This window comes from Echinops telfairi, unplaced genomic scaffold, assembly GCF_000313985.2.
Source record: "Echinops telfairi isolate 266 unplaced genomic scaffold, ASM31398v2 ScPeMD7_7412;HRSCAF=8450, whole genome shotgun sequence".
Taxonomy (NCBI): Eukaryota; Metazoa; Chordata; class Mammalia; order Afrosoricida; family Tenrecidae; genus Echinops; species Echinops telfairi.
In genome coordinates this window covers 13,582,812-13,596,433 of record NW_022111312.1, presented here as the reverse complement: position 1 = coordinate 13,596,433, position 13,622 = coordinate 13,582,812, and the positions used below count along the sequence as shown (strand labels likewise).

The following is a 13,622-nucleotide window of genomic DNA, read 5'->3' as shown; positions in this document are numbered from 1 at the left end:
AAGTTCATCTTGTCCAACCTTCTCACCATCAGGATGGGGAGAGGAGCCCCAGTGAGGGGAGTTGACTTACTGAGTCAGCTAGCAGACACAAGGGTCCCACACTACCTCCACCCAGTGGCCCCCAGTGATGTTTCTGCCCACCTTGTCCAAATCCCTGCTCAGGTAGCTGCTGGTGGAGCACAACGAGCAGTGTCGGGTTTGGTTGCAGCCTGGATCCCATCAGTAACGGGAGAACCCAGCAGTCATCTCTCCCTAGGTCTAATGGAAACACTAACTTCTTAGTGACTTGGATGTGAGTGTGAGAGGGTGAAAGGTCTTCGTAAGTCTCAAGTTGGTTCCGACTCATAGTGGCCCTGCGTAAATAGAATGAAACACTGCCCGGTCCTGCACCATCTTTACAATTATTTTTATATTTGTGCCCAAGCATCGAAATATTGTCAGATACCGAAAACCTCAGGAATAGGAGCAAAACGTTGTCAGAAAAGTCTCACATTAGACAAAGAAAATTAATTGTCTGATTATCCACGCTGCTAATACAGAAATGCCGCAAGTTTTATTTTCTCGCTGTTTAGGAGAAGTCTACACATTTGAATTCAGGGTCCCAGCTTTAGGGGAAGGGTTTCTCTACCAACTCTGGGGGGAGGTCCTTGTCATCAAACTTCCCCAGGGTCTAGGTCACAGGGGTCCTCAAACTTTTTAAACGGGGCCAGTTCACTGTCCCTCAGACCTGTTGGAGGGCTGGACTATAGTTTTAAAAAAAACTATGAACGAGTTCCTATGCACACTGCACATATCTTATTTTGAAGTAAAAAACCAAACGGGGCAAAAACAGCTGGCGGGCTGGATAGCTTGAGGACCCCTGGTTTAGGAGTTTCCCAACACAGGGACCCCAGGATGTGCTCCACTCATGGCCCTTCTTTCTTGGTGGTCGTAGGTCCCTCTCATCTCTACTCATTTGTTGAATTCCTTTTATATCTCAAAAGATACAACCTAATCCTGTAAATTGCACCCTGCATTGTTACCATAACTCTCTCATTAAAAACAGGGACATGAGGATTTACAGTACACAGGATAATGATATCAGGTCACAGAGAGGAAGGTAATTACACAATAGTGAGAATCATGGCCCAGCCCAGACACATATTTTGGGGGACACAATTCTATCTCTACGATGCAAGAAAAGATCTTGATTACGCTGGGTCAGTTATTTATTGCTGCAACACCCCCCACAAATGTAGTGGCTTAAAACAACCATCATTTGATTTACTTTCTCCACGAGCTTGGAGCAAGTTGGACTTGAGCTCTGGGGACAGCTGGGACAGCTTGCCTGGGGAGGGAAGACCCACTCCCATGGCTGACAAGCTGCCACCACCTTTTGGCTGTGTCATCCCGAAGCTGTTGGCTGGGGCACTGGTTCCCCTCCATGGAACTCCCAAGTGGCTGGCTAGCTTGGGCTTCTCGAGGCTTGGTGAGCTCCTGCTAGTTGGATTTCTTCCATGGGGGCTGCCTCCCCCAGAACCCAAAAACAGAAGCCACCAGGCCTGTGAATTCAGGCACAGCATTTCGTCCACCCCTTCTGTTCATTAAGATCAGACTACTTAGGTTAGATGCAAGGTTACTAAGCTGAAAGTGGGCAGTTCAATCCCACCAGCTGCTCTGTGGGAGAAAGGTGTCCTGTTTAACTCCACCAAGACGACCGTGTCGGACACCCTATGGGGCAGTTCTTTAAGGAGCCATGGCAGCACTCTGTTTAGGTGCTTGGCTGCCAGCACCCTACCCCCAACCCCCGCCCACACACACACAGGAAAAAAGACAACATCCTCTGTTTGTGTAAAGGGCACTCCCCGTGGGGGCTGTTCTCTGTTCCATTCCCCACTCCACTCTGGGCTGGGTTAGGTTGGGTTTGAATGGGGGCCAGGCTACATTCAAAGGGAAGGGACTCCAGCAGAGTCAGTGGCATGGCTAATGGAGCCATCAGTCACTGTCCGCCACATCCACTCTTGAAAAAGATTCTCACAGAAGCGACCAGGTGGGGCCTCCGTTCCCTTGGGCACAGCCATGCTCTGCTGTCCAGCTCCCCAGGCATGTCCTGCTGGCAGGATTCAGAGCCTGACCCCAGCTGTTGCCTGGCTCTGTGTTTGCACAGCTAACGGTTGTGCCTCTTCTTACATAATCTGTTATTCTGTGCCGCACCGGGCCCTGGTTACTTGTCAAAAGTTTCTAAAAGCCAGCTGTATCAGCTCCCGGCAACTGGGGGTGCAGTCTCTCCTCCTAGTATTAGTCACTCTGTACTTAGCTAAATTTAACTTTTTATCATCCAAATGATATTTTTGTGGGCTTGGGATTTTACATAATGCTACCAACTGCTGCAGGCTAAGAATGTCTCCTCTTTGTTATGTGTGTGTGCGTGTGCACGCGCTGGAGTTGGTTTTTTCCCTCCTGAACTTTTGCACGCTCAAGTAAGCATCCTTCTGAGGCTCCTCGCCCTGTCCCCTGCTGCCCAGCCCTGGGCTTTTCTACCTTCACACACATCTCTTCTGGCTTTGCCATTTACCAGGCGGGAGAGAAATTGCTCTAACAGCTTTCTAATGGCCCGCTAATGCTTCCTGCCTCACTTGAGGTCTCTTCACTTGGAAGGTCTCTGAGGGTTTCGTGGCTCCCAACACAGCCTGGGGCTTCGTGAAGAGACACTTGGCTTGCTTCTGAGTGGAGGGTCTATTGGGAAAGCAGAGGGAAGAAGCAGGGAAGGGAGGAGGAAAGGGTCAAGAAACAAGAAATCCTGGCAAACCTTCGGCCACTTTCACAACTGTCCGCCAGCTTGGCCGTTTGAAGGCCTCGGAGTTCTTAAGCAGCTGTGGGGACAGCCTCGCCTTGTCTCCTCTAGCTGCTGGGGGGTGGGGGGTGGGGGGCAAGGGGAGGGGGTGTCTCTCCTCCTCCACTAAGTGTTTCTCTTCCCTTCAGTCTCTTATAGAGACACTTGTCATTGGACCCAGCACCCACCTGGGAGGTACAGGAGGGCCCAGCCTCGAGCACCGTACCTTAATTACACCCACAAAGACCCTTTTCCCAAATAAGGCCCCTCTCGTAGAGTGCACTCTGGGCATGTGCCCTTAGGTGCAGGCTGTGAGGACGGGCATCTCAGAGCCCCGATCTCCCAACTAGTGCCTTGGAGGGTGGTGGGAGGGAGACTTGGCCTCTGCGACAATTCGGACTATCCCCTGGGCACTGTGTCCTGCTGCACCTGTGCCTGGTCTATAGATGAGGCCAGGAGTGGTGGCAGTTGCCTTTCTAACTGCAGCAAACACGGAGCGCAGGCGTGATGCCTCTGGGATGGAGGTTCTGATATCATCTGTCTTTTTTACACATGAGGAAACTTTCGTTTTGTTGTGTGCTCCTCCCCCTGTTCCCACTTGGCAAAAAAATAACGTATTGTTATTTTTCACCACTATACATGTAGATCAGTGGTTCTCAACCTGCAGGTCGAGACCCCTTTAGGGATCTCCCTTTCACAGGGGTCTCCCGATACACAGTAGCAAACTGACTGTGATGAAGTAGCAACAAAAGTAATTTTATGGTTGGGGGGTCACCACTACATGAAGAACTGTATTAAGGGGTCGCGGCATTAGGAAGATTGAGAAGCACTGATGTAGATAAAGGAGTCCTGATGGCTCAAGCAATTAAGCATTCCACTGCTAAAGGCCGGCAGTTCAAACCCACCAGCCACTCTGCTTGAGCAAGGCCTGGCAATCTGAGCTCAGAAAGATTATAGCCAGCAGGTTTGGGGTAAAATGTGCAAGCCCTGTCAGGTGGAAAACCAATCTGTTCTGCGAACTTTCACCTAAATCACAATAAAATGTGAAACAAGAAGCAACTCTGTGGGTCACATGGGGTGGGCTGATGAGTCAAAGGCACCTCACAACCGCGGAGTACAGGTGGGAAGAGGGCTCTCTTTGTTATGTTAATGTGCCCCTCCACATCCAGCCTTCACCAGTGAATGTGGAAGGAGCCGTGTAGGCTCCGAAGCATGGGGAGGTGGGGGGCTGGGGGTGGGAATGTCACATGGAGATGGCCAAGGAATCATGGGTCAGCGGCTGAAAATAGACAAGCTCTTTTCCCCCTAGAGCTGAGAGACAAAGGACAAGAGACAGAGACAGACAGAGACACAGAAAGAGCCTCTCTCATACTTACCTGGCAGAGGAGATACCATGATCATGAAGGTGGTTTTCCCAGGGCGAGGCTTATCCATTGCACTCCGGATGTGCTGACCCCTGCGATTTCCCCAAATGTGGGAATAAAAAAAAATTAAAAAAAAAGAAAGAGCCTCTCTCTAGAACGGGTGCCCTAAATTTGGCCTTCTAGCCTAAACTGTGAGAAAATAACTTCTGTTCCTTAAAGCCACCCCTTGTGTGTTTCTGACAGGGGCAGCACGAAGAAACTAAAGACAGTCCCTGAGAGGCTGAGCAGCTTGCTGGAGCCCAGAGAGCCAAGGAATTGCAGCACCAGATTCCCAGCCCTATTTTAGGGGACAAAAGAGACCCTAATCTCGAATATAATCTAAGGAGGACATTTATGAAGTGTAAACATGGGAAAAGACAGCACAAAGACACAGACTCATCGTCTGGATGAGGGTGGCCATGAGCACGAGGTCATCATGGTGTCCAAGGACTCACAGTCAGGAAGGCAGTTGCCTACGGCATGGAACAAAGGAAACTCACAAACTCATGACTGGTGGCAGATCAATACATCACAGGTGCCTGTGGGACAATAGAAGCAGGAATCGGGTCATGATTGGGACACGCATATTACATTAGATAGAAGAGTTTATAAGATTGGTCTGACTAAGGCAGTCAGGGCAAGACTGATAGGGCATGACTCACGACTCTGCGGCCCTCAGTACTGACCCCAGCACAGCAGTGTCCATCAAGGACACACCCAGGCAAGCCCCTGAGAGAGACTGCCCTTCCCTGGGATGGCTGATTTGTGGGGACTTGCAGGTGGATTTTGGGCTTTCACTGTCATTCATAGCCTTCTGCAAACGGGGTGCTCAGAATGTCAGCCCTATTGCAGCCCTCAGCCCAGCACTTCTCCTCTCCCCCTCTAGTGGAGTGGCCACTAAAGTAAAAGAAGCCACTTTTCTCGGCTCCTGGCTCCCTGAAGACACACCCTTAGCAAACAGCAGAGGAGGCCCGACGGGCCTGGCTGGACCCTACTCTCACATGACACGGCTTGACTGCCTCCCAAGGGACCCTGGGGCCAGCCCTCCTCCCCTGTGAAGTGCCTTCAGAACGAAGCAGGGTGTCTGTGCAGAGGCGGCTCTGGAAGGGTTACCCAGCACTGGCCTCTACCCCCTTTGAGCCACCTGGTTTGGGGAGCTATGGAAAGGGTGTACCCATTTATTATTCTAAGCGAAGTACAGTTATTTTACTGGACAATTATTACGTTCAAGGACGCCAGCTGGCACAGCAAACTGACAAAGGTGCACGGTTCAAACCTACTAGTCATTCCGAGGGAGAAAGATGAGGCTGCTGCAAAGATGTGTTGTTGCTGTTGTCATCAGGTCAGTTGTGACCCATAGTGACTGTATGCACAACAGGACTAAACACTGTGCCGCCCTGCACCATCCTCACAAGATTGACAGCCTCAAAAGCTAACGGAGGGCTTCCACTCTGTCCTCAGGGTCCCTATGAGGCGGGATCGACTCGGTGGCAGTGGGTTTCTGGCTTGGTCAGGTATGTACCTAAGAGAACAAGAACAAGAAGACATGTCTGCACAAAAAGGTGCACACGAGTGTCTGCTGTAGCATTCTTCATGCTGTTGGATGGACAAAGAATGCGGCACAGGAAGACCTCGGAGATGTTGCCTGCCGAACACAATACAGTGTGTCTCTTGGCTCCCCATGCATAGAAAAAGGAAGTGTGCACGAGGCAGTGGCCTGTGAGGTGTACAAAAGCACAATGGGAAAGTGTGAAGCCTGGTGAGCAGCACCCCGAGACTAGACGTGAGCACACACTGTTGGGAAATGGCGCCGTGAGACAGAGACTCTGCACCTGTCTGGAAGGCGCAGTAAAGTAAGATGCTATCCGAACTTTGAGGGGTGCGCAGCGGGCTAGTCTCTGGCTGTACAAAGGGATGAAGCTCTAACCTGGGAAACGTGCTGAGTGAAAGAAACCAGATACGAAAGGCCCCGTAGCAGATGGCTCCAGAGCTGTACAGCACCCCCGGAGGAGGCAAATCCAGAGACACAGCGCAGGCCAGGGTTTCCTAGGCTGGAGGCAAAGGGAGCTGGGCCCAACTGCCAGTGCACCTGCAGCTGCTTTTTGGAGTCCTGAAAAATAGTTGTGGAATACTAAAAATCTCCCAGCCTGTATGCTTTTGAAGGGTGAGCTTTATGATGGGTTAGTTACAGTCACCAGCCCTGGTGGGGCACCCATTAAGGGCGCAGCTGCTCACTGCAGGGTCGGCCACTTGAAGCCAACCAGCAGCAGCTCAGCAGGAGAAAGGCCTGCTTTCTGCTCCAGAGAGACCACTGCGGAGGAAGCCGATGGGCACTCCCATCCTTCCAGCAGGGTCACTACGAGACAGCACCACCCACAACAATATAGCCCAACAAAGCCATCAGGAGCTCACAGTGTGGCCCTGGCCTGCTCTCAGCCCCTGGACACTGGTCACCTCCTACTATCCCCCCTTTTGGTCCATTAGTCAGCCACCTGCCTCTGGTTGCTACATCCATAGGCATAGAAAGAAACGTTCAACTTCAGTAGCTCTGCTCCCTCTCTCGGAGCTGATCCCTCCAGCTGGAGACAGCTTCAAACATGTGGTCCTCTGGGCACGCTAGTCACTCGGCACTCCCTCCACATGGCACTCTCGAAGTGTGTGTTTGGCGTTTGTTTAGTGAGGATGGGAGAGACTGGCATTTTATTAATAGAAGTTCTGTGGAGGAACAGATCCTCTCGGGAATTCACTTTGCCAGCGGAGGCAGAGGCGAGGGCCCGCCACGTCTTCAGGAAAACAGTGCTGCCTTCTCTGTGGTTCTCGCCTGCTGAGCTTGTCCCCCATCGGCCTGCGATTTTCCAGATAATTCATGAGGTCTCGTGCGGGTTTAGATGCCAAACAGATGGGTCAGAATGCTTTCTCTTTGATCCTGGTAAACAGCAGCACCCCGAGTGGTCTCTGCTTTCTCTAGGCTATGGGCAACTCAGGGCCACCTCCTCCCGGGAGGCTCCAGTCAGCCGCCCACACCAAGGGCCAGACCTCAGCTCACTGCTGCCCGTGGACACCCTCCTCCAGCTGGCCCTCCCAGGTTTCCAAAATACTCGGTCCATTTGTCAGAGCGTTTGCTGGAGAAACAGAGTCACTGTGGGAGATAGGAGCCTTTTCCCTCTCCATCGTTGTTGGGGCCATCGAGCACTTCTGGCTCATGCTGGCCCCATGCGACAGAGTCTAACTGCCCCATGGGGCTTCCGGGCCATGCTTCTCATAGGAGCAAATGGCCAGGTCTTTCTCCCCTGGAGCTGCTGGTGGGTGGGTGTGGACTGCCAGCCTTTCTGTTGGCAGCCAAGTACTGAACCATTGCGCCACCGGGACTTACTTCTGTCCCTCTGTGTGCCCTACTGGAGCCCTGGTGTGCAGTGGGTACACATTGAGTTGTGATCTGCAAGGTCGGCAGTTTGAAACCACCAACTGCTCCAGAGGAGAAAGATGAGGCTTTCTACTACCATAAACAGTTACAGTCTTGGAAACCCACAGGGGCATTTCTACCCTGTTCTATTAGGGTCACCATGAGTCAGAATTGACTGAATGGCAGTGAGCCCCCTCCCCCCCCTATACATAGACAGGGAGTAAGAGAGAGAGAGAAAGATTTCTTATAAGGAATTGGCTCACGTGACTGATGGAGACAGAGGTGGGGTTGGCATGGCCAAAACCTGTGGGTCAGGTGACAAGCAAGCAATGCCTTGCAGTCTTGTGTCCCCACAGCTCCAGGTCAGGTGATGGAGAGAGTGGAGGGACTCTGGATAGATGTCTGCTTATGGCCTGGAAGCAGGCTCACCCCTCGGGGGGAAAAAAAACTCTGCTCCCAAGCTTGTCCCCACCCCCGTTACAATTGGGCCTGTGATCTGCTTTCCAGCTGGCCACTCCTCCTGGGAGATCTGAGTGCACCTGGGTAAAGTGCTTGGCTGCAAAAGGTTGGAGGTTTAAGTTTACCTGGAGGCGTCTCTCAAGAAAATCCTAGCACTTGGCAGCCGTTGACAATCCTACGAGCAAAGTTCCACTCTGCCGCAGAGTCAGAGCTGACTGGACAACAAGTGGCTATGCTGTTGCTTTTTAACTCCTTCCCAGAAGCGTCCAGATAGGTGCTGAAGCTGAGGGGCAGACAGGTAGGCATTTTTCAGTGTCGTTGCAGATAGGGTCTCACACAGAGCCCTCTATGGCAAACTGCCCTTCTGTGATCGCAGCCACCACACCCCTTGTCTACATACTCGCCCTCCTGGAGATGCCATGTAAATGAGGCCCTCTCATGCCCCTGAGGTGCCCCAGGCCACAGCATGCTGTTCTGAGCTCTAAAGCACCCCACCGTGTGAAGGATGTTTGCTTGACTACTCACTGTGGCATGTGGGCAGGAGGATGATGTCCAGGCAATGCGCCCTCATGTCCAGAAGCGCACCCTCCCTAGGGTGCCACCCACAAGCCCTGGTGGGACAGTTAAGTGTGTGACGCCAGGTGGGTGGTCTGAACTCACTTAAAGTGCCTGACCCAAACCATGGTATTTTCACATGCACGTCTAAGTTGGACGTTAAATGAAGAAGACCGAAGAAGAATCCACCAATGCGTTTGAATTGTGGTTGAATTGCACTGTTGAAGATTATTGAAAGTACCAGGAACTGCCAAAAGAACAAACAAATCTGTCTGGGAGGGAGCATGGCCAGAATGCCCCTTCAGGAGCACAAATGGCAAGACTTCATCTCACACACTTTGGACATGTTGTCAGGAGAGACCAGTCCCTGGAGAAGGATATCATGCTTGGTAAACTGGAAGGGTAGAGAAAAAGACGAAGGCCCTCAATAAGATGGATCGGACAGTGCCGGCAACAATGACCTCAAGCAGAGGAACAGCTGTGAGGATGGTTTGGGACTGGGCAGTGTTTCGTTCGGTTGTGCACAGACAGGGTCGCTAGGGATAGGAAACGACTCGCCGTGGGAAGGTGTCAGTGGCACCAGACAATAATAGCGCCTGTGTGGGGAATGACCTGGCAGCCTGGAAAGTATACGGGGCAGCCTGGCTCTGTCACACGGGTCACTGTGAGTGGGAGATGGGACCTGATGATCTACTTCTGCTGGTGGGTGTCAGCCGGCCCTCGCCCAGCTCTGAGGCATCCAGGGTAGATGGGGATCTGGTCCTTGGCAAACCTTTACCTGAGCCACTTGCACTTCTCCATGGCCACAGAGGCCACCGGGAGTGGTAGTGAGATGGTCTGAAGCCCGGGGTTGTGGCTGGGAACTCCGTCAGTGTGGGGGATTGACAGGGCAGGTGGGTGTGTCATGTGGCCCTGGAGATTGGGGACAGAGCGAGCCTTGGCCCTGAAGGCTGGTCCTAGGAGTCTGTACAGTACCCTGCCCAGCCAGCACTGCCAACCCCCAAAACTCCTTTTGCCCTTGTGGAGCTGCCTGACCCTGTGGCTCAGTCTGTGTCTGGGTGCATCCATGGCTAGAGCAGCCCTGAGATTGGATACCAGTCCTGGATACTCCAGAAGGAGGCTCCTGCTTACCAAGGTCCTTGGAAGTGCCGCCAGGGAGCTGCCCACTGTGCCTGAGTGCAGGAGGCTGGTGGCAGGAGTGGGGCTGAACTGGAGTTTGTGCAGGTGTGGGCTGTGGGGACCAGAAGGTTCCATGTCTCTGCGGAAGCCCTGGTCTGGGGAGGCTGTATTGGTCCTCTGTGAATTGTCCCTTATCTCGGGCTGGCAGGACCCCAAACCCCTCAGAAACTGAGTTCTCCGCCTAAGCCATCGTGCTTAGTGCACTGGCCTCAGCCCTCACCCTGCCTGCCACCGCCCTGCCTGGAAGTTTGTCTGAGGCCGAGAGTCCCAAGTTGCTATCTTTCCTCCCTCCCTCCTGTTTGCTCTGTTTTACCATCCGCTCTCTGAAAACTCGACTGCTAGAGGGGTGCATGGGTGACCAGAGGGCTCTGTGGGTGTCAGAACTCAAGCTGGGCCCCATAAACACCATTGCTGTTGCTTTCTACTCCCATGGAGTTACAGTCTCAGAAACCCACAGGGCCATTCTCCCCTGTCCCATAGGTTCACTGGGAGTCGGCATCGACTCAGTGGCAGGGAGGTTTCGAGTTCCTGGGAACCTGGTGCTCTGCGGGGTACACTGGGTCCAAGTTTAAACCTTGCTCCATAGCTGCCCCACATGGTGTCCCTTGTGAAACAAGGTGGCCAGGGCAGCAGGGCTCACCTCTCTCCCACTGGGTGTCTCCCTGCAGGATGCTGGCCCCTGCGACCTGGTCCCCGGCACCTTCCTTCTCCTGTGGCAGTAGCATCAGCGGAGCCTCGGCAGGTACGTCCAGGTAAGGACCCTGGCCTCTCAGTCTTTGGAGATTGGAGTATGGGTTTTGTTGTCATTTTCTTCCTTACAAATTAGTGCGGGGTAGACTGTCTGTGCAGGTCCTGACGCCTCTGAGACTCTCCCTCTGGCCCCACTGCTCTTCCTCCAGTGACACCCCGTGCAGGGCACCCCCATGGCCCTCTGCTGTTTGCTCTGGGGCTCAGCCTGGCCCTCCCTGGTCCCCATAACTAGCTTTGCCTTTGCAGATGGCAGCTCCTTCCGGGGCTCTGGGGGCTCAGGCCTCGGTAATGGGTCACCATGCTCCCCACAGCCGGGTCAAATTCAAAAGCCTGTGTGTGTTCCTGTGCCCCCTCCTCAGTGCTGCCTGGTGCTGCCAGACCACACACCCACAGATAAGAGCCTGAGGTTGGGGGTTGGGGGCAGGGTGGGTGGGACAGGAGTTGTTGTCTGAGGACCCTTTGTGAGTTAGTGGTGGCACCTGGATAATAAATGGAACCTTGTAGTGCTTGGGCTGAGCCCTGGTGGTGCAGTGGGTTAAATGTTGGGCTGCTAACCATGAGGTCGGTGGTTCAAATGCATTAGCCACTCTGGGAGAAAGATGAGGCAGTGTGTTTTCGTAAAGGTTTTCTGTCTCAGAAACCCCAGGGAGCAGTTCTGTCCTGCCTGTTCTACTGTGGGGGTGTGGGGTGTGAGTGGAGTGGGCTTAGTGCTTACAGGCGGTTCCCAGCCAGTGCACCTTACACACTGCCACACCCCGTCATCCCATCATGTGCTGCTGAGACTCGGGCAGGGTTTCAGAGGTGCTCCATGGCCAAGACAGACTAGGAGACCAGACCAGCCCTTCTGCAGGAGGGTGGGGATGCTGGGGTGCAGAGGTGACCGAGATCTCAGCAGAGTCCCACAGCTGAGTCTGGAATGGATCCTGGGCCCCCGAGTCTTTTAGGCGGGGCGGTAGAGTGCATGTTCTCCCAGTGAGGCAGAAGTGGAGCCTGGTCCCATGGCCAACCCAGGCCGGCCCCCTCCCTGCCCTGGTCTCCTCCTCCTGTCACCCCCACTCTAGGAAGCAGGGCACCACATGGCCAGGTTGCTCACAGCTCCCCAGGAACCCCTCCCCCAGGCTCTGCTCCCGGCTGGCACCCTGGGACCAGCTTGTTTTCTTCTCTCAGTGCTCAGCCTTCTCAGCCACAGCGAAAAGGCCTCCAAGTGCTAAAGAAGGGAGAGTGCTCTGCTGTGTTTTGTCGCTGTTGTTTTTAATTCACTTTCCAAGGTGTCTCAGCACCCGGGCGGCCTGGGGCCAGGGGTGGGCCCTGTCTCTCAGCTCCTGTCGGCATCGACTTCTACAGGGTTCAGCTTGGGGCAGGGTACCAGTCAGCTCTTCTGCCCCCCCAAAACACGGACACCATAGGGGCTCTGACACGCTGTCCTCATCCCAAAGGACCCTGCTCCAGCATAGCCCTTCCCCACCCTACCTGCTGTGTACCGAGGTGGTACAATGGTTAAGCCCCTGATGGTATTTGACCTACACTGTGGCCATCTGCTCCCACTGAGATGACAGCTGAGGAAGCCCATGGGGTCAACTCAATGCCACCAGAGGCCTGAGAGCCCAGTCCCAGGGCTCCTCGCTCCATCCACGGAGCCAGTGAACCTTCCTGGAGGATGCCACAGGTGGGGCCCAGGTACTGTGCCGGGGGCCAGTGAGGCAGCCGTGGACACAGCAGGCAGCTGTGTGGCTGAATGTCACTTATGGAGCCTTCTGCCCAGCCTGTCACCTGTGTGCTCACGCCTGTGTGTCAGGTCCCTGGATGGTGTGGATGGCTAATGCGCTGGCTCCAAGCTGGAAAAGGAGAAGTTCAAGCCCTTCTGAGGCACCCCAGTCGTAGAGCTGGCCACCTACTTCCCCAAAGCAGACACTGCACCCTGTAGAGTTCCTGCTCTGATAGGGATGGATCACCATCGCTGGGGCAGCAGCTGGCTGGAGCAGCAGCTGGCTGGAGTTTCAGGGTGGTGCAAACGGGAAGGCTGGAGGGTGCAGTCCACCCCGAGGCCTGGCAACTCGCTTCTGGAAAAGCAACCACTGAAGACCCCGTAACGCTCAGTCCTTCTGTCTGACACACATTGGGTCCACTTGCCAGCCCCTTGTTTTCTCTATGTTGCTACAGCCAGCTGCCGGTACTTGGGCTAGAACTCCTGTCCCATACTTCCTGGAACATCTGCCCTCATCCTGGGAACTTTCCATGTGAGCAACTTGCCTTTATATTGCCACCCTTGCCCCCAGTCCAGAGATGCTCTCAGCTGCCCAGCCCCCTGGGCGCAGTGGGCGCTGCTCCTGACCTGTGGCTGCAGGGAAGCAAAGGCCTTGGAGGACCTGAGGGCCTGCAGGGGCTGGGAATGCAAAGGCACTCCTCTCCTGCCTTCCTCCTGTGCCCCTCCTCCTGACTCTCCCCCTCCTCCCCCTCTCCCTCCTCTTTCTTCCTTCCTTCCTCTCTCCTCTCTCTCAGGGGAGAAGCCTTAGAAGGGCGTAGTTTAGAGAAGCTCCATGCTTTTGTTATTAAGGTGGGGACCGGAAGGCTGTCTGTCTCCTGAGTGGGCACAGCAGGCTTTTTCCTGCATCTGGTGTCCCACAGGGCTGGGCATCCATGCAGCCCCCCTGGGAGGGCAAATAGGAGGGACATAGCTCCCGAGTGGCCTTGGAGTAGGCTCACAGCATCTGCTGTCAGCCTAGCTCCGCAGGGGCTTCCTTCCTGTCTCCCTTTGGGGAGGTGGAGCCCCTTGGAGGGGCCGCAGTGCGGAGGCAGGCAGCACTTCCTGCCATTGTCACTGTGACAGGCCACCTCTGGGGAGGAAGCCAGCTAATGCAGCCAAAGGGACCACAAACCACATCAGCGACTGACACACAGACGGACACACACTTTGCACTGTCCCGCAGCCTCCTGGCCTGGCCCTGCTCACCCCGCACCCGAGCTGGCCTTCCAGCTCCCTGGAGGTGCAGGACTCGGACAGCACGGAGTCAAGGGTCTCTGCTGTCGCCCAAGGTACCTGGGGGAGAGTCAGGAGACGCGA

At 54.4% G+C, this 13,622-nt stretch overlaps 1 protein-coding gene and 1 pseudogene across 1 annotated transcript in view; both read left to right on the top strand.

Annotated features, from left to right (window-relative positions):
- Positions 1-4,180: 4,180 nt before the first annotated feature.
- On the top strand, positions 4,181-4,307 carry LOC115871937 (annotated as a pseudogene).
- A 6,172-nt stretch (positions 4,308-10,479) lies between these two features.
- The window catches only part of PITPNM2 (phosphatidylinositol transfer protein membrane associated 2), a 92,390-nt gene continuing 89,247 nt past the window's right edge, over positions 10,480-13,622 (top strand). Inside the window, exon 1 of the mRNA XM_045296756.1 lies at positions 10,480-10,563. The gene's annotated coding sequence lies outside the window, so the exon portion shown is untranslated. The remainder of the gene's footprint in view (positions 10,564-13,622) is intronic.